General features: G+C 38.2%; 1 protein-coding gene and 1 pseudogene across 2 annotated transcripts in view; one reads left to right on the forward strand and one right to left on the reverse strand.

Annotated features, from left to right (window-relative positions):
• The window catches only part of FRS2 (fibroblast growth factor receptor substrate 2), a 112,215-nt gene that overhangs the window by 66,621 nt on the left and 22,465 nt on the right, over window positions 1-23,129 (forward strand). The window contains exon 4 of one of the 2 annotated variants that reach the window (XM_030323193.2): window positions 15,991-16,094. The exons of the other annotated variant lie outside the window; for it this stretch is intronic. The gene's annotated coding sequence lies outside the window, so the exon portion shown is untranslated. The remainder of the gene's footprint in view (window positions 1-15,990; window positions 16,095-23,129) is intronic. 2 annotated transcript variants of the gene reach the window in all.
• Window positions 3,605-5,362, reverse strand: LOC115519310 (annotated as a pseudogene).

Genomic DNA, 23,129 nt, shown 5'->3' on the forward strand with positions numbered 1-23,129 from the left:
GGTGCTCCATGCAGGTCAGGCTCCTACAAAAAGAGTAGAGTGGCTCTGGAGGGTCAAATGGAAAATAGCCAGCATTGCATATAACTTTTAAACTCAGCCATAAAAACAAGTAAGCAAACAAACTGGGCTTTAAGAAAGAAGAAAAGAAAAAGAACATAGTGTAGAAGTTATTTTTAAAAATTATTTTTAATGTTTATTTTTGAGAGAGAAAGAGACAGAGCGTGAGTGGGGGAGGGGCAGAGAGAGGGAGAGGTGCAGAATCCCAAACAGGCTCCAGGCTCTGAGCTGTCAGCACTGATCCTGATGCAGGGCTCGAACTCACAAACCATGAGATCATGACCTGAGCCAAAGTTGGACGTTCAACTGACTGAACCACCCAGGCGCCCAGTAGTAGAAGTGATAAAAACTCAGTTGGGAAGGTTTTAGTGACATTAAACAGGACTATTACAGCCAAAAATCAGCCATAAAATTCAGTTAAGCCTTAAAAGGTTTGTGTGTTTTTTTTTTAATTTATTATTTTGGAGAGAGTGAGTGGGGGAGGGGTAGAGAGAGAGGGACACACAGAATCCCAAGAAGGCTCTGCACTGCGAGCGCAGAGCCTGATACAGGGCGTGAGCCCATGAAACTGAGATCATGATCTGAGTGGAAACCAGGAGTCGGTCGCTTAACCAACCGAGCCAGCCACTCAGACGCCCATTTTTGTTTTTGTTTTTCTTTTTTAAAGATTTACTTTTTAAGATAATCTTTATGTTCTTAACATGGGGCTCAAACTCACAGCCTGAGCTGAGATCAATAGTCTCATGTTCCACCAACTTAGCCAACCAGGTGTCCTCAATTTTTTTTAATTGAGGTAAGTTAGTACTTAATATATTAGTTTTAGGTGTGCAACATAATTTGATTATTTGTATACACTGTAGAGTTATCACCACAGTGAGTTTGGTGTCCATCTGTTGCCATGTTTATGTGGGGTATCATGTTGATTGCAGATTTTAGCCATCTTTGCATTGTTGGGATAAATCCCACTTGACCATGATATATGATCCTTTGGTATTGTTGAATTCAGTTTGCTAATATTTTGTTGATGATTTTGCATCTATGTTCATTATGGATATTGGCCTGTAACTTCCTTTTTTTTGTTGTGTCTTTGGTTTTGGTACAGCACAATGCTGGCCTTGTAAAATGAGTTTTGAAGCTTCTTTCCTCTTCAGCTTTTGGGAGCTTGAAAATGGTGTTAAATCTAATTTGAATGTTTGGTAGAATTTACCAGTGAAGTCTAGTCCTGTACTTTTGTTTGTTGCAAGGTTTTCTATTACTGATTCAATCTTCTTACTAGTAATTGGTCTATTCGGATATTCTTTATGATTTCGTCTTGGAAGCTGTGTTTCTAAAATTTACCATTTCTTCTGTGTTATCCAGTTTGTTGGCTTATAATTGTCCATTGTAGTCTCTTATGATCCTTTGTATTTTTCTGGTATCTATTGTAACTTCTCTTTCTTTTCTGATTTTATTTCAGCCTTCTCTTTTTCTTGGTGACCCTAGGTAAAGGTTTTTCTTTCTTTTCAAAGAACTAGCTCTTAGTTTCATTGATCTTTTCTATTGTCAGTTTTTAGTCTGTAGTCCATTTATTTCCACTCTGATCTTTATTATTTTCTTCTACCAACTTTGAGCTTTGTTCTTTTTCTTTTTTTTCTAGTTCCTTGAGGTATAAAATTAGATTGATATTTCTTTTGTTTCCTGAAGGAGGCCTGGATCATTGTAAACTTTCCTGTTAGAACTGTTTCTGCTGCATCCCATAAATTGTAGATGGTTGAATTCCCATTTTCATTTGTCTCAAGGTATTTTTTCTTTTTTCTTTTATGTCTTCATTGACCCATTGGCTGTTGAGTAGCATGTTGTTTAATTGTCACAAATTTGTGATTTTTCCAGTTTTATTCTTAACTGATTTCTAGTTTTATACCATGTAGTTGAAAAAGATGTTTGGTATTATTTCAGTCTTCTTAAATTTGTTGAGATTTGTTTTGTGGCCACCGTGTGATCTGTCTTAGAGAACGTTCCCTGTGCACTTGAGAATGTGTATTCTGCTGCTTTTGGGTAGCATGTTCTGTGTGTATCTATTAATCCATTTGGTCTAATGTGTCATTTAAGGGTGATGTTTCTTTTATTTTCTGTCTGGATGATCTATCCATTGATACAAGTGGGATATAAAATTCCCTGCTATTACTGTGTTGCCATCATTTCTGTCTTTAGACTTGTTAATATTTTCTCTTTATATTTAGGTACTCCTATGCTAGTCCATGAATGTATATAAATGTTACATGCTGTTGTTGGATTGATCTCTATTATTATGTAATACTCTTTATTATGTTTGTTTTAAATTTTTTTTTTCAACGTTTATTTATTTTTGGGACAGAGAGAGACAGAGCATGAACGGGGGAGGGGCAGAGAGAGAGGGAGACACAGAATCGGAAACAGGCTCCAGGCTCCGAGCCATCAGCCCAGAGCCCGACGCGGGGCTCGAACTCACGGACCGCGAGATCGTGACCTGGCTGAAGTCGGACGCCCAACAGACTGCGCCACCCAGGCGCCCCTGCTTTTTGTTTTAAAGTCTGTTTTGTCTGATAGGAGTATGGCCATACCAGCCTTCTTTTTCTTCCCACTTGCATGGAATATCTTTTCATCTCATCACTTTTAGATCTGAAGTGAGTTTTTTTTTTTTTTAAATTTTTTTTTTTCAGCGTTTATTTATTTTTGGGACAGAGAGAGACAGAGCATGAACGGGGGAGGGCAGAGAGAGAGGGAGACACAGAATCGGAAACAGGCTCCAGGCTCTGAGCCATCAGCCCAGAGCCCGACGCGGGGCTCGAACTCACGGACCGCGAGATCGTGACCTGGCTGAAGTCGGACGCTTAACCGACTGCGCCACCTAGGCGCCCCTGAAGTGAGTCTTTTGTAGGCAACATATAGATAAGTCTTTTAAAAAAATATCTATTTAGCCATTCTTTGTCTATGATTGGAGAATTTAGTTATTTTAAAGTAAATATTGGGGTGCCTGGGTGACTCAGTCATTTAGGCGTCCGACTCTTGATTTCGGCTCAGGTCACGATCTCACAGTTCACGGGATGGAGCTCCATGTCGGGCTCCGTGCTGAGAGTGCGGAGTCTGCTTGGGATTCTCTCTCTGCCTTTCCCTCACTTGTGAGCCTGTGTGCACATGCATGCACACTCTCTCTCTAAATAAATAAAAAAATAAAGTATTATTATTTTCTTGAAATGACGCGAAACGTTTCCTTTTTATATCAGACAAGAGCACGGCTAAGTAATCCAACGCTATTGCAGCATTATAAATATCATTCCTTCACCACACTGTAAGATTTAAATGTATCTGCACAAGGGTGCATGCTGTATGAAAGGTGTAAGGTTGCCGTTGTCCTGCCAAGTCCTTCTGGTCCCTACCCAGGTCCTAGTGCAACACTTGGTGGTCCCAATGGTTTTATCAAAATAAATCATGTTTAAAAAATAAAGCATTTAAAAAGACAAGTAAAAATGCCTCAGTAACCATATATCCAACTCAGACTTCATCTGTTTAAATGTTCTGTTTACCTCTTGCTAATAGACCTTTATTTCACTCAAACTGACTAATAAGTCTTCCATACTGAAGTATGTTCCTTGCCCAATTAATCCAAAGGAAAAAAAACCCTCAAATGATTAGTAAAGAAAAATGTAGGGATTAACACACCCTTTTAATATGTTTTTAAATATTTTGAAGGTTTAAAAAGTATTTAAAGTTTCTAATTTCTGGTGGGAAAACATTATCTGAATAAATACCCGAATGGCAAACCACTGTAAGATGTTTCAGTTGCATGTGGGGCAGAGGGGTAGGAATTCTCTTCATAGCATCCCAGCTTTGCCCACGAGAAGGTCAGAGGTACACTGGTTTATATTATTGTGACATTTGCCAGGTGATCTAAGTTGCTTTTGCTTCAGCAAGGGCTTGATTTGTCAGAAGGGCATTATGCTTGACCTCTGAATTTGGCTGACAATTTACTGATGAGATTCATAACCTTTGGGTTGCTCTGATATTTTGACATATTTGCTGAGTCCTGGGCCACATCCTAGAAGGCCGCCATAACTTCTAGATCCTACGTGGCTGTGAGAACCTCTGGATCACTTAGACTTACATTAAGCCCAGGCATTCCTGCCATTCCAGGCATTCCTCCAGAAAAATTACCAGGCATTCCTGCCATTCCAGGCATTCCTTCAGAAAAATTACCTGGCATCCCCCCCAGGAAAGCCACCTGGGAAAAGAAGCTCTGGCTTCTCCTCCCTCTGGGTGCTCTCTTGTTCTCTCCGAGCCTTCTTAACCCTTTCTGTTCTTTCTTTGATTTCTTGTTCTTTGTGTTTTCACTCATACTTTATCTAACGTTCAGCAGTTTTCGGGGTCCTCGGTTGAACTTCTTTCAGCATTGCACTAGCATCTTCATCTTAATCCAGTTAACAAGCAAGGGCAAGGTCACATGCTGGTTCTTCCCAGTGGCCCAGAAGTCTACGTGCTTTCCATCACCACTTGAGAGGCTGAGCTGAATCAGGATTTATTTCAATAGCTCTGTCACAGTCTTGGATGGCAGCATCTGGCTTCTGTAATTTGATGAAGACACTGGCTCTCTTGGCATGCACAATGCCCAAGTGAGGATTCAACTTAAAGCATGTGTGAACAAGTCAGTGGCTTTCTGTAGTTCACTGTTGTTAGGGCTTCAGTGGAAGCCACTTTTTTTATCATTTGCCTGATCCGTCATTTCCTCGTTATCTCTACATTTCATTCCCATTTTTTGAGAGGCATCAGTATCTGGTTCAGTCACACCTTCATTGTCAATTTCTAGATCACTTTTCCTTACTTGATGGTTCATCTATCTTTATGTTTTCCTCCACCTTCTTACTATGATTTTTCTTCCTTTTTTTTTTTTTTTTTTTTAATTTTTTTTTTCAACGTTTATTTATTTTTGGGACAGAGAGATACAGAGCATGAACGGGGGAGGGTCAGAGAGAGAGGGAGACACAGCATCGGAAACAGGCTCCAGGCTCTGAGCCATCAGCCCAGAGCCCGACGCGGAGCTCGAACTCACGGAGCGCGAGATCGTGACCTGACTGAAGTCGGATGCTTAACCGACTGCGCCACCCAGGCGCCCCGATTTTTCTTCCTTCATACTGTCTTCTGACTTAGTTTTTTGAGTAGCAGATGGTATTTTACCCCCCATGCTCTCCATCCGCTCCCGCAGGAAGCGCATTGCGTCAGTTTGCAGAACACTTGGATCCTGTTTATACATTTTCACGAAGGCCTGGAGCTCGTGCACTTTGTGGGGGTCCATGGTTGAGAGGCCATGGCAGGTGGCAGGTGTGGCTGAGGTTGTGGCTGCTGCTACTAGCTCAGCATGACCGTGTGGAAGGGCTAAAGGAATTATTGACAGATATGTATTTATTGCTATTTTGTTCATTGTTTTCTGGCTGTTTTTGTAGTTCCTCTCTCTTCTTTTCATCTTCTCTTGCTCTCTTCTCTTGCGTTTTGATGCCTTTCTTTAGTGTTATGTTTAGAGGTTTTTTTCATTATCTTCTGTGGATTATAGATCTTTGCTTTGTGGTTACCATGTGGTTCATATAGAGCAGCATTTAACAGTATTTTAAGTTGGTAGCAATCTTAAATTTGAATGCATTCCGAAACTCTACAGTTTTGCTTCTCCTTCCCTACATTTTGTGTTTTTGATGTCGAATTTTATATCTTTTTATTTTGTGTATCCCTCAACCATTAATAGTTCTAATTAAATTTACTACTTTTGTCTTTTAACCTTCATTCTAACTTGTAAGTGGCTGATCTACCAACTTTACTATATATTTACCTTTACCAATGAGATTTTTACTTTTTTTTTTTTTAAGATTTTTATTTTTAAGTAATCTCTACACCCAATGTGGTGCTTGAACTTACAACCCCCAAGATCAGGTGTTACACACTCTTTGGACTGAGCCAGCCAGGCACCCCAAATTTTTACTTTGTGTTTTCTTATTAGTTATTGCCTTTTCTTTTCAGCTGAAAGAAGTCCCTTTAACATTTCTTGTAAGGCTGGTTTAGCTTTTGCTTGTCTGGAAAATTTGTTACCTCTTCTTCAATCTGAATGACCTTGCTGCATAGAATATTCCTTGTGGGAAGTTTTTTCCTTTCAGCACTTTGAATATGCCATGCCACTTCCTTTGGCTCGCAAAATTTCTGCTGAAAGTTCAGTCTCATGAGGGTTCCTTCATAGGTAACATGTTGTTTTTCTATTACTACGTTTAATTATCTTTAACTTTTGCCATCTTAATTATAATGTGTCTTGGTGCCAATCCCTTTGGATTCATCTTATTTGGAACTCTGTGCCTCCTGTACCTGAATGTCTCTTTCCTTTGCCAGGGTAGGGAAACTTTCAGCCATTATTTCTTCAAATAAGTTTTCTGCCCCTTTTTCTTTCTTCTTCTGGGACCTTTTTTTTTTTTTTTTAAACCTTTTTTTAGGTTTATTTACGTTTGAGAGAGAGAGACAGAGCACGAGCAGGAAGGGACAGAGAGAGGGAGACACAGACTCCAAAGGAGGCTCCAGGCCCTGAGCTGTCAGCACAGAGCCTGTTGTGGGGCTCGAACCCACAAACTGTGAGATTATAGCCTGAGCCAAAGTTGGATGCTTAAACTGACTGAGCCACTCAGGTGCCCCAGGATCTTTTTTTTTTTTTTTTTTTTAATTTGTTAATGTGCATTTACTTTTGAGTGAGAGAGTGCAACAGTATGAGTGGGGGAGGGACAGAAAGAGAAGGAGACAGAATCCAAGGCAGGCTCCAGGCTCCGAGCTGTCAGCACAGAGCTTGACACAGGGCTTGAGCCCATGAACCATGAGATCATGACCTGAGGCGAAGTCGGGTGCTTAACCAACTGAGCCACCCAGGCGCCCTGCCCTGGGACCTTTATAATACAAATGTTGGTTTGCTTGATTTTGTCTTATAGGTCCTTTAAGTTGTCTTTACTTTTAATTTATTCATAGATTGATTGACTGCTGCTCTATTTGGGTGAGTTCCACTACCCTGTCTCGCAGGTCACTGATCCTTTCTTTGCCTTCATCTAGTCTGCTGTTGGACCCTTCTAGTGTATTTTTCAGTTCATTTATATTCAGCTGGGTAACATCCATCTGATACTTTCTTACATTTTCCATCTCTTTATAGAAGTTCTCATTGTGTTCATCCATTCTTCTCTTGATTGGTGAGCTTATGACCAGTACTTTGAACCCTTTATCAGATAGATTATCTTATTTATCTCTGTTTCATTAAGGTCTTTCCTGGGATTTTATCTTGTTCTTTCATTTGGAACATATTCCTCTGTTTCCTCATTTTGCTTGTCTTTCTGTATTTGTTTCTATTTATTAGGTAAATCACCTTTCTTTCCAAGTCTTGAAGGAGTGGCCTTGTGTAGACAATGAACCTAGATGAGCCTATTGTTCAGCCTTGCTCTAGCTCTTGGTTGTTTCTCAAACCTTTGTGATTGTCTGAGTAGCCTGATTTATTCTTCAAAGGTCCCAGTTGATGAGAATGTGCCAAGACCTGCCAGTGTTACAAGGGAGTGATCTCAATCAGTACCGGGTTTCAGGCTGATTGGAAGCCAGATCTGTAGGCTTTTAATGTATGCAAATACATACAGTCCTGTGGGACTACAATTATAAACCCTGCTGACTTCTGGACCAGCAGATCTGGAGGTGTCCCTTGGGTGTGGCAAACCTGAAGCCTGTACCTACTGGTCCTGGGGATGTGTTTCTGTTTGCTGTCTTTGCAGTACCCCTGGTGTAATAACCTGTCTAGAACTAACTGTTTTTCTGATTTTTATAGTGCTGTGGAGCCCAGAAATGCAAGCCCCTTTAGTAACCAGGGCCAAGTGATCAAGTGGTGTCCCCTATGTGGACTATGCTCACCATGGGTTTTAGAGAGGCTGAGGAGTGCCGGGGTCAGAGTAAGCCTTAGTGAGGCAAGGAAAGAGTTTTGGGGGGGTGGGGGAATGCCTGTGGCCTTGGCAAGGCTGTGTCTGCATGTGCCCACCTGCAGTAGTAACATAGAGGGAGAGTACAAAAATGGTACTTGCTGGTACTTCCCTCCCCAAAGAAACTCCCAGCTGGTCCTTGCTCCTTTAGCAGATACTTTTAAGATCAGTGAATAAATCTTCATATATTATCCAATTACCTCTCAAACTACTGCTTACTTTTGCACTGGGTCTAGGGAGAAGTGAGTCCACACACAAACCCCTCAAAAGGAGTATCTAGGATCCATACAGCTCCCCAGATCCCCTGGACATAAACCTTCTTGGTTTCCAAAGCCAGATATTTTTATCCCTCTGTTGTAGGTCCTCACTTCAGGGAGAGGCTCTGGTCTGTGAGATCCCTCCCTATTGTAGGTGGTTGTAGTGGGGTTGAGGAGGTAAGACCATGTTTCTGCCTCACTTACCTATCTTGATGTGGCCCTTTTATCCCTTATGGAGGGAGCTGTTCAGATGGCTAGTTTTCAGTTCTTCTTTAGTGGGAATTGTTTCATATGTAGCTGTAGATTTTGTGTGTCTATGGGAGGAAATAAGTTCAGGCTCTTCCTATGCCACCATCTTGGATCACCTCCTAAAAGTTTTTATTTCATATTAAATGTTTTACTTTGGACTCACAAGGTTAGGGGCACCTGGGTGGCTCAGTCCGTTAAGCGTCTGACTTCAGCTCAGGTCATGATCTCGCAGTTCCTGAGTTCAAGCCCCATGTTGGGCTCTGTGCTGACAGCTCAGAGCCTAGAGCCTGCTTCAGATTCTGTGTCTCCCTCTCTCTCTGCCCCTCCTCTGCTTGAGTTCTGTCTGTCTCTCTCTCAAAAATAAATAAACATAAAAAAACCAGACACGTAATGGACTCACACAGTTAAAGATGCCTTTCTCTTTTTTATGTGTTTTACTTAGGATTAACTGAATATGATTTTTAAAACTCCATGGAGTCATTACTTTATATTTCTAAATATATAAGAGCTTTTTTGTTGAATCAATCCCTTTGTTCCTTTTAGTGCAAATATTTCAGATTTAGTTTAGTCCTTGAATTACTTCAGTTGAAAGAAAGCTCAAAGTCATCTCATCAACTTTTTGACCAGTAGTGGAATCTACTGAACATTGCCAATGACTGGTAACTCAGTTCTTTGTTAGATGAGATATGTTTTATTCTCGCTGACTTCTTATGTTTTGGTTCTTACTGTTTTGGTTCAATTTCTATTTCAGGAGGAAGTCAAGTCCGTTATTCCATGAAACAGACAGAAATTTGAAGATAGCTGATTGTTTCTACTCTGCTTTTCCTTACTGCTAAATATTCATTTCTTTCTTTTTTTTTTTTTAATTTTTTTAATATTTATTTTTGAGAAAGAGTGCAAGCAGGGGAGGGACACAGAGAGAGGGAGACACAGAATCTGAAGCAGGCTCCAGGCCCTGAGCTGTCAGCACAGAGGCCGACGCAGGGCTCGAACCCATGAACCGTGAGATCATAACCTGAGCTGAAGTCGGATGCTTAACCAACTGAGCCACCCAGGCACCCCATAAATATTCTTTTCTTTAAATTAGCTTTCCATGGTTTTTGCAATCTTACCAATGAGACACTTTTTCTTATCCCGTGTCATCTTAAATCATTCTCTTCCCTAGGCTTTTGTATAGCATACTCTTGGAGATATTCTTATGGGTTCTTGGACAGTGCCTATCCAGCTCTTTTGTGGACTTCTCTTCCCTGCAGTTCCCTTAAATATTGGTTTACTTTTTCTGTTTCTGTAGGTTTAACTTTTCTTCTCACTGGGCAGTCTCATCTTGTCCCATGCTTTGCATCCATAAGATGACCCAGATTTGTATCTCCAACTCAGATCTTTTTTCCACCTCCATACCTGTATTTCTGTTTGCCTGTTGGCCATTTCCACTTGGATATCTCATAGGCATCACAGTGCATTCAAAATTGCTTAATCTTGTGTCCTTCCTGTGTTCCCCAGCTCAGTGAGTGTACTGTCACTTGAATGAAAATGTGAGTGCATTCCTTGAATCTTGCTTTCCTTCCCAGTTTAATCAATCATCAAATATTACTCATGCTAACATTTACGTTTTGCTCTAATCCGTCTTCCTCTATTTTCAGAGAGATTAAAGAAGAATTCAGATTTCTGGGGGTGCCTGGATGGCTCAGTCGGTTAAGTGTCTGACTCTTGATCTCCCCTCAGGTTGTGATCTCATGGTTTGTAAGATGGAGCCCTTGTTGGACTCTGTACTGACAGCATAGAATCTGCCTGGGTTTCTCTCTCTCCCTCTCCCTGCTCCTCCCCAGCCGGCAACTAAAAAAAAAAAAAAACAAAAAAAAACCAAACAAAACCAAACCCAAAACAAAAAGAATTGAGATTTCTGTTGTCCTAAAGCCCATGATATTTTCATTTTATCATGCTGCCTTGCTGGCATTATCAAAGATTCATACTGCCTTCTGCTAGAGGAATTTAAAATGCTAAAAACAAAGCCTTTTATTTTAGGTTCTGATATGGTATTTTAAAACATATTAGGATAGTAGAGCTGTTGTAGGCCATTTATCAATTATATGAGAATTAAAGTCTTGCTTTAGCTGCATTCTGCCTTATATTTAGCAGAGTTCATAATTTCAGAGAATTCAGATTTGGAATTTACATGTGGAAAAAAAACTTTTTTAGATTTATTTATTTATTTATTTTAGAGAGAGAGAGCAAGCGCGAGCTGGGAAGGGGCAGAGAGGGGAGAGAGGGAGACACAGAATCTGAAGCAAGCTCCAGGCTCCCAGCTGTAAGCACAGAACCTGATGTGGGGCTCAAACCCACCAACCTGTGAGATCATGACCTGAAATGAAGTTGGATACTCAACTACTGAGTCACCCAGGTGCCCGTGCATGTGGAAAAATTTCAAGACTTTGATCAGAATGTCATATGTACATAATTATATGAGACTAATATTCTTTGTAGCTAACTGTTGAATTAAGTTTACAGATTTTTATGTTTATTTTTAAATTTTTTTTTTAATGTTTATTTTTGAGAGAGAGAGAGAGAGACAGAACATGAGTCGGGGAGGGGCAGAGAGAGAGGGAGACACAGAATTCAAAGCAGGCTCCAGGCTCTGAGCTGTCAGCACAGAGCCCGATGAGGGGCTCGAACTCACAGACTGCGAGATCATGACCTGAGCCGAAGTTGAATGCTCAATTGACTGAGCCACCCAGGCGCCCCTTTATGTATTTTTTTAATGTTTGTTGTAGAGAGAGAGCGAGAGCACAAGTGCAAGTGGGGGAAGGGCAGGGAGAGAGGACAGAGAGGATTTGAAGTGCTTTGTGCTAACAGCAGAGAGCCTCATGTGGGGCTCGAACTCATGAACTGTGAGATCATGACTTGAGCCGAAGTTGGATGCTTACCTGACTGAGCCACTCACGTAGCCCCAGATTTCTTTTTTAAAAGGGAATTAGCATAGATAGCTTTTCAGCCAGTACTGGTGAAAAAATATTATGAAAGTGAGACAGGGTAAAACATCTTAGAAATTCTCACTGTTTTTGGGATGCCTGGGTGGCCCAGTTGATTAAGCATCAACATGATTTCAGCTTAAGTCATCGTCTTATGGTTGTGAGATTGAGCCCTGCCTAGGGCTTTGCACTGAATGTGGAGCCTGCTTGGGATTCTCTCTCTTCCTCACTCTCTGCCCCTCCCTAGCTCATGCTGTCTCTCTCAAAATAAATAAATAAACATTAAAAAAAGAGAAATTCTCACTGTTTTCTGTAGATATTTGCTTTCTCCACATTTGCTTTTAAAAAAGGAAGAAATAGTCTCATCATTGCTTTAAAATTATGTTTTATCATAAGAGTCCTCAGAGGGAATATCCCCAGTGATCTTAGCTATACTTTTGAATATAGCTCTTTGGCATTATGTTCACCTTGGTTGATCGATATCTCGAGTTTAAAACCAAGGTACAACTGAGGGAAAACAAACCATGGAAGCTCTAGGGAAAAAGTGCATATTGTCTTTGTTAAAGTGGTAGACAAGAAAACTAAATTCAAAATTTGGCTTTCAATGAAATTTTGATTAATTTTTTCACTTCATTTCCCCATTTGAAGAATGAAGAAAATAGTTCCCAGCAGTCTTCACTGAAAGATTGTTCTCTAGACAAATATTTATCAAGGCTCAAAAGAACATTGGGTCTTGGACACTCTGAAATCCGTGATTATAACTGTCTTCTAGCATCTGGGAAAAGCAAAGCAAAGAGATTTTAACATACTTCTCTTGTTCTTCTTACTGTTCTTAAGTAGAGGAGAAATACCTAAAGAGCGCACCATGGTACTGAAGAATGTTTCTAGAAGCTCTCAGTGGGTAGTTGTGTACCAGATGTCCAACTGCGTTTTTTTTTAAAGATTTTATTTTTTTAAGTAATCTCTACATCCAGTGTGGGGCTTGAACTCATAGCCCTGAGATCAAGAGTTGCATGCTCCACCAGCTGAGCCAGGAAGGTGCCCCCAACTGCATTATTTTTGTTTGGAATAAACCCAAGCTATACATCTCCATAAATTCTTAGTATTGTGGGGGCCCTTCAGGACATTCCCCTAAGACGTGAATTCTGATTACAACTTTGCTGGCCGTGAGCACCTTTAGCCTCAGAGTGGATGTTAAGTTCTGTGTATTGGCAGGTTTCCAACATTTACTAATTGGGTTATGCCTACTTAAATACTCCTGGCAGTTTCCCTTGGCCACCACATTCTCCACACTCTGCCCTAACCTGTTTTGTATATAGTCTGCCTTTGGGCTCTGCCTAGACATTTATAGCTTTTCTTTCACAAGAAGTCTTAATAAAGTATTGATTTGTATATTCTTTAGTTAGTAATTTATTGTTGATTATAAAAGTAATTCACACTGTAGAAAATACAAAGAGAAAAATGTGCTTTTCATCCTACCATCGGTGAACCAAATATTAATACTTTTGTGTGTTTTAGTGTAGTGTTTTTTTCTGGATGCATGTATTTTGTGTAGGTGTGGGAGAAAGAAAAATAAGTGTGGATGTTATTTTTTAAAATGAGAAGCCTCTTATTTTGCTACTGGGCACAAAGAGTAACTTTAAAAAAAAAACCCTTTTTTTTTCTGGAACAATTTTAGAATCACAGAAAAGTTGAAAAGATACTGCAGAGATTCTCATATACCCTTTACATGGCTTTCCCTGACGTTAGTCTTTTTTATTTTTTTTAAGTTTATTTTATTTATTTACTTAGAGAGAGAGAAAGAAAGAGAGAGAATCCCAAGCAGGCTCCACACTGTCAGCGCAGAGCCCGATGTAGGGCTTGAACTCAGAAACCATGAGCTATGACCTGAGGTGAAATCAAGAGTTGGATGCTTAACCAGCTGAGCCACCCAGTCTCCCCTTCCCTAATGTTAATCTCATATAGTTACTGTGACACATATTTCAAAACTAAGAAATTAACAATACTGTTAACTACAGACTTTATTTGGATTTCCCCAGTTTATCCACGAATGTCCTTTTTCTGTTCCAGAATCCAATCCAGGATACCATATTGCATTTTAAAAGAACAGATCTGTTCTTTCTTTCCTGCTTAACTTTATACCATGAACATTTTTTGGTCATTAAATGTTCTTTAAACAATGCTTATTAATGGCCCCATACGTGGATAGATGTACTCTGATGTAACTGTTTCTGGTTAACTTTGTGGTGGGGGGCATTTTGGGAGGTTGGGGAGTGTTAGAAAACACATATATCAACCATTTTTATTAATGGTGTACTTGAATCAGATAATTTTAATGCTAGATTATAGCAGTAATTTTGAATGCATTGCTCTAAAAGTGGAAAATAAATAATCAAGTTTATTTTCCTTTGAGGTTATGTTTAAGAGCATTTAGATTGAGTTAAATGCAGAATCTGATGAGCTGTTCATGAAGCAGTTTGTTTTGAGGGTTATTTAGAGTTGCTTGGCATTTGGCTAACCTTACTTTAAGTAGATTATGTGTATACATTCTGTGTACACACAATCAATATTTAGGCTTTTAATAGGAGTCTTGTACTAGCATGATATCCACCTGTGTTTGGAAATACAGATTTATGGTATATTCCACTTACATATTCAGTTTTTCAAATTACCACTTTATTTCCTTTCATTAATGTTTATTTAGTTCTAGGTTAAGCATATAATATAAAAAGCGAAGATGCCTAGAGATTCTCTTGCAATGTTGCATCATTTTATGGATATTTATTGCTTGGATTGATACTGAATAAGTTGCATATTTCACATGACGTCTGAAGTTAGAGTGGCTTGCATTTAGTGTTTTGTTTTAAAGAATAAAGCCAAGTGCTTTTTAAGAACCATTATTAAGCAAAATGCTGTAAAATTGATACTTAGATTTTACCTCTTGCTGTTGCTCAGTTTAGTAAAATGTCATAGGTTAAATATTATGCTAGAGTTCGATCTAGGCTAGTGAACTACTGTCTATTATTAAATTTGTAAGCTAGAAGTTTATTTTGAGGCTTAAGCTATCACTTGTTAATTTGATGCAGTTGTATGAATTCATATATAGAAATAACTGAGTTGAAGAATCTGAACATTGAATTTTGTTACACAATACTCACAGAAAGTTGAATGCACCATCTTCATAAGACCAAATATATTTATTCCAGTTTTCAGGCATTTCTGGAGAACACCTATTCTTTCTTACCGCTATCTTACATGACTGCTTTCTGTGGTGTGGTCTGTGGATTTTTAGTGGGGAGAGCTACGTGATCTGTCATATAGAATATTTGGCACTTTGATGTTACTGGAGGACAGTATTTGATTTCCTTGTACATATTTTTAGATTGCAATATAAAGTTCTAAACTAAGGGTTTGAGAGGTCCCAAGGTTGATTTTTTTTCCTATGCTTGAAGATGCTGGAATTGTTGCCGTTGGTACTGATTACCATTATTGACTTAGCTAGAGTAGAGTGACTCATCTTCTGGGTTTGCACATCTGTAGTTGTGTTTTTATATCTTGGGACAGAGATTATGGACACTCAAACTTAATTATATAAATTTCATTATCAGTGTTTCTAGGTGTAATATATTCCAAAGTTATAGATGATTCCAGGATTGAATTATGACCAGTATAATTAAAGGTAGAGTGGTGTTTTAGATAATCTTCCATTTTAATTTCTCTTATTTTTAGCAAGCCATTTTAATACCACTTTCTCAGTATTTGCTAAGTACACACACAATTGTTGATAGATAGATAGTAAAGATATAGCTACAGATTCTTTTATTTCATTCTTAAAATGCATGATTGAAAGTGACTTTTTCAGATCAGTGTGAAATATGAAGTCAAAGTGGGTAACTTTTTTTTAGGTCTGGAAGAAGTATCTGAACTTCAGGTCATCGTCCTATAGTGACTCACTGCAGGCAAGTTCAGATGCTGTTAGGAGAATATTTATGTTTATAGATGGATGCTGTGACTGTGACTGTAGGTTAGACTTTGGGCATCATAGAAAGTAAAACACCATGGACTGTATTCTTAGGAATTACAAGTTCTCCTTATATGTACTCTAGATTTTCTGCCTCTATAGGATGGTATTTTGGTTAAGGCATGAGTGGTATCTTTCAGATTCTAAGGGAGAATGTGAACTGTGAAAGTACAAACTGGCCCCTCAGGAAATGGCACGAGCCTGTCTTCCTACCTATATCTCTTAATATTTTCCCAGGCATACCCTGTCTTCCAGCTGTAAGAAATTATTTGCTATGTCTGGAGCAGGCCATGCCCTATTAGACTTCTGTGCTTCTGCATATACTCTTGATCTGGATTGCCCTTGCCTTGTTAACATTTTAGATTTACTCACAGGAAAATGAATTGACAACAGTTTAAATATATATAAGTATGTGCTTACTTTTTCTTGATCATCCTGGTTTTACTTATCTCTTACAGAGAAAACAGAAATGAGAGGAATCTGGTTTAAATTGCAGTACCAGGAATTTAGATTAGACATAAAGAGTTTCCAGAAAATAAAGTACCACATATTGAAGTGATTTGTAAGTAATATAATTAATTTTGAAGAGTTTTTTATTTTTGTTTTTTGAAAAGTTTAAAAAGGAGGGGGTGGTCAGAGGGTTCTGAACTGCAAAGTGGTTCACCACCATATCCCCTAGTAAAATAAAAAACCTAAAGGAAGAAAAATCTATTTAGGAATATGCAGATACAACCATATTCATGGATAGAAACTTAAAAGATAATTGGGAACTTTTTGGTTTTGTGTGTTCATGTGTACTTTAAATTTTTTCAGCTAACGAGGAAACTGTTGCAGGTGTCCTTACTTTTCACAGAATGGCTCTGGTTTTGTGACTAGCAAAATATACTGAGAAATCTCTCCCCTTAGCTTGTTTGTTTGTTTTTTAACTCTTCCTTAGAATAATATAAATAATAAAAAATCCTTAGCAGTGTTAAAATAAGCAGAAAACTAATATGTATCAATCAAAAAAAAAAAAAAAAAGAAAAAAAGACCTTCCCAGTAGTTTAAAAATAACCAAACCACTGACACAAAGAACAAGGTTTTTGAATACCATTCTCTTGATTGTTTTAATATAATTAAATGTGGAGTTAGCTGTGCCCCAAATTTAGAGTTATATTGCTATGCTTCTAACTATAGATATTCTGTCCTGGCTACATTTGAACAGAACTACTGTAGTATAAGCCAAATTCACCCACAGTGCTAGTGAACTGAAAGAGCAAATATACCTTCCTAAGCACCAAATTTATAATCACACTCATGAATAGAGTTCAGTGTTCTCTTTGCTTGTCATTCTGCAAGAATCATATTGGAATAATTTAGGACAGCTTTACTAAATTTATTAATGTAACTCTTGTTATGAGGATAGTGCTTAAGTTCTAGGCTTCTGTGCTTAGAGAGCAAAAGGCTCCTTTGTAATATAAGAGATTTTTACCTGTAGTGGTGATATAATAATTCCTTGTCTTTTTAAACATATTATTAAACGTATACACATATTATATATATTTTTCTAAATGTTTTTATAGCTAGAATTTATTTGGTTTTCACAGTAACTCTGTGAATAGGTATCCTAATGTTATAAATGAGGAAACTTAGGCACAGAGAGGTTGACTGATTGCCATTTAAAACATTGTTTTAAAATCAATTATTATTATTTCGGTGGCTAACATCTAATTGCTTACTATATACTAGACACTGTTTTAAGCTTTTTATATATTTTAATTAATAAGAGCTTGGGCTTTGGAGTCAGATTCAGATTTAATCCTGGATCTTCTTCTTATCAGCTATTGACTTGGGAAAGCTACCTAACTTCTTTAAGCCTTGGTTTCTTCATTTGGAACAGAGAAATAATGATAGTACCTACCTCATAGGGTGGTTGTATAGATTGAGATAATCCAAATGAATCTGTCTAGCATATAGTGAGGGCTTTAGTGGAATCATAGTTGCTCTGATGTAGATATGTATTTTATAAAGTAATATCCATGTTACAGCAAGATTATGGCTCCATGTAGTGTCTATAACTACATCTTTCCTTTCACTACCTCCAAATCACCTTTTGTAAGCCTTCTGCTTCTGGGAAGAAACCAAAGACAGTTAAGAAGTCATGGAGAGTATCTGAGACATTCATGTTTCAGAGTCAAAGGCAGGACACTGTGGTCCATTGGGTTGTTTCATTCCAGGAGTGCTTTGGTATATCAGTTATTCAGAACTCAGAATGTGTTCTTGTATATCCTTTTAAATGAGGCCATAATGTCTATTAATCCCTGATACAACTGACATACTAAATATTTGCGTAGAAAAAGCAAGCAAAGAACTTCATGGTACTTTGGCAGTGCTAATAATCAAGTAATAAAATAACAAAAATGAATATATATATTGATACTCAAAAAGAGGTTCAGAGAGAATTCTGGGAACATGGTAAAATAGGAAGCATCAGGAATCAATCTCCCCACATAGGCAACAGTTGCCCTGGCAGGATCTTACATAACTGTTTTGGTAAATTGGAGTTATTAAAGATTTGCATCTGCTAGGAGAAGGCTTGGCTATAAATTGTGATTAATTTTGGTCAGTTTCAGCTCTCAGCACAGCTACCCATCCTCTTCTTTAGTCCTGTGTAGCTTACACATAGCTTGTGAGAGCCAAGATAGGCAAAAAGGATCTTCTCTTCCAAATGTCAGAAATCTGTGCTTGGGTCACTGACTGCTGCTTCTGATCACAGAAGTACACAGGAAGAGATGGGCAATCAACCACTGTTGTTGAGCCTCTCCCTGTTGTTGTAAGCTCTTCCCCTCCAGCTGAAGTGACTTCTGGGAGATTTAAAGGGCTAGCACCTTCTTTTACCCCATTCAGTTTTCTCTTTCTCCCCCTCTGGGAAACAGACATTAAAGACTACAACATTCTTTTTTTTTTTTTTTTTTTTTTTAATTTTTTTTCAACGTTTATTTATTTTTTGGGACAGAAAGAGACAGAGCATGAATGGGGGAGGGGCAGAGAGAGAGGGAGACACAGAATCGGAAACAGGCTCCAGGCTCTGAGCCATCAGCCCAGAGCCCGACGCGGGGCTTGAACTCACGGACCGCGAGATCGTGACCTGGCTGAAGTCGGACGCCTAACCGACTGCGCCACCCAGGCGCCCCAAGACTACAACATTCTAAAACAACTTCATATACAGGAAGATTTCAAAAGTGACTACACATGCCCAGAAAAAGGCCCAGAAAAGACCTGAGAAGACCTTAAGTTTATATCTTAGGCTGACTGTTGGCAAAAGAGGGAGCCTATGACAATCAAAAAAATAAAATGGCAAAAAACAGCAAAGGGGAAAATCTGATTTCCAGAGTTACCACATTAGATTAAAATACCAGTTTTCAACAACAACAAAATCACAAGGCAAAGGAATAAGAAAGTATGGCCCATTTGAAGGAAAAAAGAAATCAACAGAACTTGCCCTTGAAAAAGTCCTGATGACAGATGTATTACACAAAGACAAAAACAATTGTCTTAAAGATACTGAAAGAACTAAAGGAAGATTTGGAAAACAAATACCAATAAAGGAATAAATAAAAAGAAATCAAATCCTGGAGCTGAAAAGTACAATAACTAAAATGGAAAAATCAGTAGATTCAAAGGCAGATGTGAATAGGCAGAACAAAGAGTCAGCAAACATGAAGATAGGACCATGAAAATGATCAAGTCTGAGGAACAGAAAACAGATTGAAAAAAAGTGAACAGATCAAACAAACTGAAGAAAAATGAACAGAATCTAAGAGACCTGTAGGATACAGTCAAGTGGAGCAACATACATATTGGAGTGCTAGAAGAGAGAATATTTGAAGAAATAAGGGCTGAAAACATCCCAAATTTGATGAAAGAACTGATGAATGTAAACGTCCAAGGAGCTCTTTGCACTCTGAATAATTTAGATTAACTCAAAGAGACACACATCAAGACACATTTTTAAAAATTTATTTATTTTTTAATTTACATCCAAATTAGCATATAGTGCAACAATGATTTCAGGGATAGGTTCCTTAAGCCCCTTACCCATTTAGCCCATCCCCCCCCCTTCTACAACCCCTCCAGCAACCCTCTGTTTATTCTCTATATTTAAGAGTTTCTTATGTTTTGTCCCCTCCATGTTTTTATATTATTTTTGATTCCCCTCCCTTATGTTCATCTGTGAACATATAATATTTTATGTTATAATATTTGTCTTTCTTTGACTAATTTCACTTAGCATAATACCCTCTAGGTCCATCCATGTAGTTGCAAATGGCAAGATTTCATTCTTTCTGATTGCTGAATAATCTCCATTGTATATGTGTACCACAGCTTCTTTATCCATTCATCCATCGACGGACATTTGGGCTCTTTCCATGCTTTGGCTATTGTCAGTAGCACTGTTATAAACATTGGGGTGCATGTGCCCCTTCAAAACAGCATACCTGTATCCTTTGGATAAATACCTAGTAGTGCAATTGCTGGGTTGTAGGGTAGTTCTATTTTTAATTTTTTTAGGAACCTCCATACTTAACTGTTTTCCAGAGTGGCTGCACCATCTTGCATTCCCACCAACAATGCAAAAGAGATCCTCTTTCTCCGCATCCTTGCCAACATCTGTTGTTGCCTGAGTTGTTAATGTTAGCCATTCTGACAGGTGTGAGGTGGTATCTCATTGTGGTTTTAATTTGTATTTCCCTAATGATGAGTGATGTTGAACATTTTTTCACGTGTCGGTTGGCCATCTGGATGTCTTCTTTGGAGAAGTGTCTATCCATGGCTTTTGCCCATTTCTTCCCTGGATTATTTGTTTTTTGTGTGCTGAGTTTGGTAAGTTCTTTATAGACTTTGGATACTAACCCTTTATCTGATATGTCGTTTGCAGATATCATCTCCCATTCCATCGGTTGCCTTTTAGTTTTGCTGATTGTTTCCTTTGCTGTGCAAAAGCTTTTTATCTTGATGAGGTCCCAGTAGTTCATTTTTGCTTTTGTTTCCCTTGCCTCTGGAGACGTGTTGAGTAAGAAGTTGCTGCAGCCAAGGTCAAAGAGGTTTTTGCCTGCTTTCTTCTTGAGGATTTTGATGGCTTCCTGTCTTACATTTAGGTCTTTCATCCATTTTTGGTTTATTTTTGTGTATGGTATAAGAAAGTGGTGCAGGTTCATTTTTCTGCATGTCGCTGTCCAGGTTTCCCAGCACCATTTGCTAAAGAGACCGTCTTTATTCCATTGGATATTCTTTCCTGCTTTGTCAAAGATTAGTTGACCATATGTTTGTGGGTCCATTTCTGGGTTCTCTATTCTGTTCCATTGATCTGAGTGTTCTTGTGCCGGTACCATACTGTCTTGATGATTACAGCTTTGTAATACAGCTTGAAGTCTGGGATTGTAATGCCTCCAGCTTTGGTTTTCTTTTTCAAGATAGCTTTGGCTATTTGGGTGTTTTTTTTTTTGTTTGTTTTTTGGTTCCAAATTTTAGGATTGTTTATCCTAGCTCTGTAAAGAATGCTGGTGTTGTTTTGATAGGGATTGCCACATCAAGATACATTTTAATTAAACTTTCTAAAGCCAAACACAAGGAATCTTGAAAGCAGCAAGAGAGAAGCAAATCATCATATATAAGGGATCTTCAATAAAGTTATCAGCAAATTGCAAAGTTAAAAACTTTGGAGGCCAGGTGGCAGTGGGCTTATATATTCAAAGTGCTAAAAGAAAAAAACTGCCTGGGGCACCTGGGTGGCTCAATGGTTAACCATCCGACTTCGACTCAGGTCATGATCTCACAGTTCATGAGTTTGAGCCCTGTGTTGGGCTCTGTGCTGACAGCTCAGAGACTGTAGCCTGCTTTGAATTCTGCGTCCCCCCCTCTCTCTGCCCCTTCCCTGCTTGCATTCTGTCTCTCTCTCTGAAAAATAAATAAACATAGAAAAAAAGTGCCAACCAAGAATTCTGTATCTGGCCAAACTGTCCTCTAAAAGTAAGGGAGAAATTAAGACATTCCCAGATAAACAAAAGCTGAGGAAGTTCATTATCACTAGACCTGCTCTGTAAGAAATTTGCAAGGGAGTTCTGCAACGTGAAATGAAAGGATGCTAGACAGTAACTTGAAGCCATATGGAGAAATGAAGATCTCACTCGAGATGAATACAGGGGAATTATAAAAACTAGTACTGTTGCAACAACGATTTATAACTGCATTTTTTGTTTTCTACATGATTGAGAGACAAATAACATTTAAAGGTGAAAAAAGGCTAATATTGTAATTGTGGCTTGTAATTCTTTTGTTTTCTATATAAGAAACTAATACATCGGAAAAGAATTATTAGTTTATCTTTTGGGGCACTATGAGTATAAGCACAGAGCTTTGGGACATCAGTAACTGAAAGGAGTGGGGATGGAGCTGTAAGAAAGCAGAGTTTTTATATGTTATTGATGTTAAGCTGGTATAAATTCACATTGGATTATTATAACTTTAGGATGTGATCTAATCCCCATGATAACCACAAAGGAAATATCTGTAGAAAACACACACAAAAGGAAATCAGAAAGAAATTTAAACATTTCACTACAGGAAAAAAAACCCAAAAAACCTAAACACAAAAACAGTAATGTAGGAAATGAGGGACAAAAAACCTTAAGGCATATAGAGAACAAATAGCAAAATGACAGAAGTCCCTTCTTATCAGTAATTATTTTAATTGTAAATTCATTAAACTCTCCAATCAAAAGACAGATTGGCATAATGGATAAAAACACATGATCCAACTATATGCTGTCTACAAGAGGCTCACTTTAGAGATCCAAAGACAAGTAGATTGAAAGTGAAAAGATGGAAATATATATTGCATTCAAATTGTAACCAAATGAGGTCAGAGGTGGCTGTACTAATATCAGATAAAATAGACTATAAATTTAAAAAGTTTGTAAGAGACAAGAATATTATATATTAATAAAATATTCAACAGAGCAAGAAAGTATAGCAATTATAAACATTTATGTACCTAATGACAGATCATCAAAATATACAAAGTAAAAACTGACAGAATTGAAGGGAGAAATAGACAGTTTTACAATAGTAGTTGGAGACTTCAGTACCCTACTCACAATAATGGATAGAACAACTAGACAATATCAGTAAGGAACTAGGGTGCATAACCAACCGAATCTAACAAACAAACGAAACACTCTACCCAACGATAGTAGCATCCACGTTTTTCTCAAGTACACATGGGACATTTTTCAGGATAGATGATATGTCAGGCTGTAGATTAATTCTTAATACATTTTAAAAAATAGATATCATACAAAGTATCTTCTCTAACCATGGGGGTGAAGTTAAAAATCAACAACAGAAGGAAAACTGGAGAAAAAATCATAAAATTCTGGAAATTAACACACTTTTAAACAATCAGTGTATCAAAGAAGAAATCACAAGGAAAATTAGATAATACTTAGAGATAAATGAAAATAGAAACATGCCAAAAAGAATGGGATCCAGAGAAAGCAGTGCTAAGGGGGAAATTTACAGCTATAAGTGCTTACATTAAAAAATTAGGAAAACTTCA

Source organism: Lynx canadensis, chromosome B4 (genome assembly GCF_007474595.2).
Source record: "Lynx canadensis isolate LIC74 chromosome B4, mLynCan4.pri.v2, whole genome shotgun sequence".
NCBI lineage: Eukaryota > Metazoa > Chordata > Mammalia > Carnivora > Felidae > Lynx > Lynx canadensis.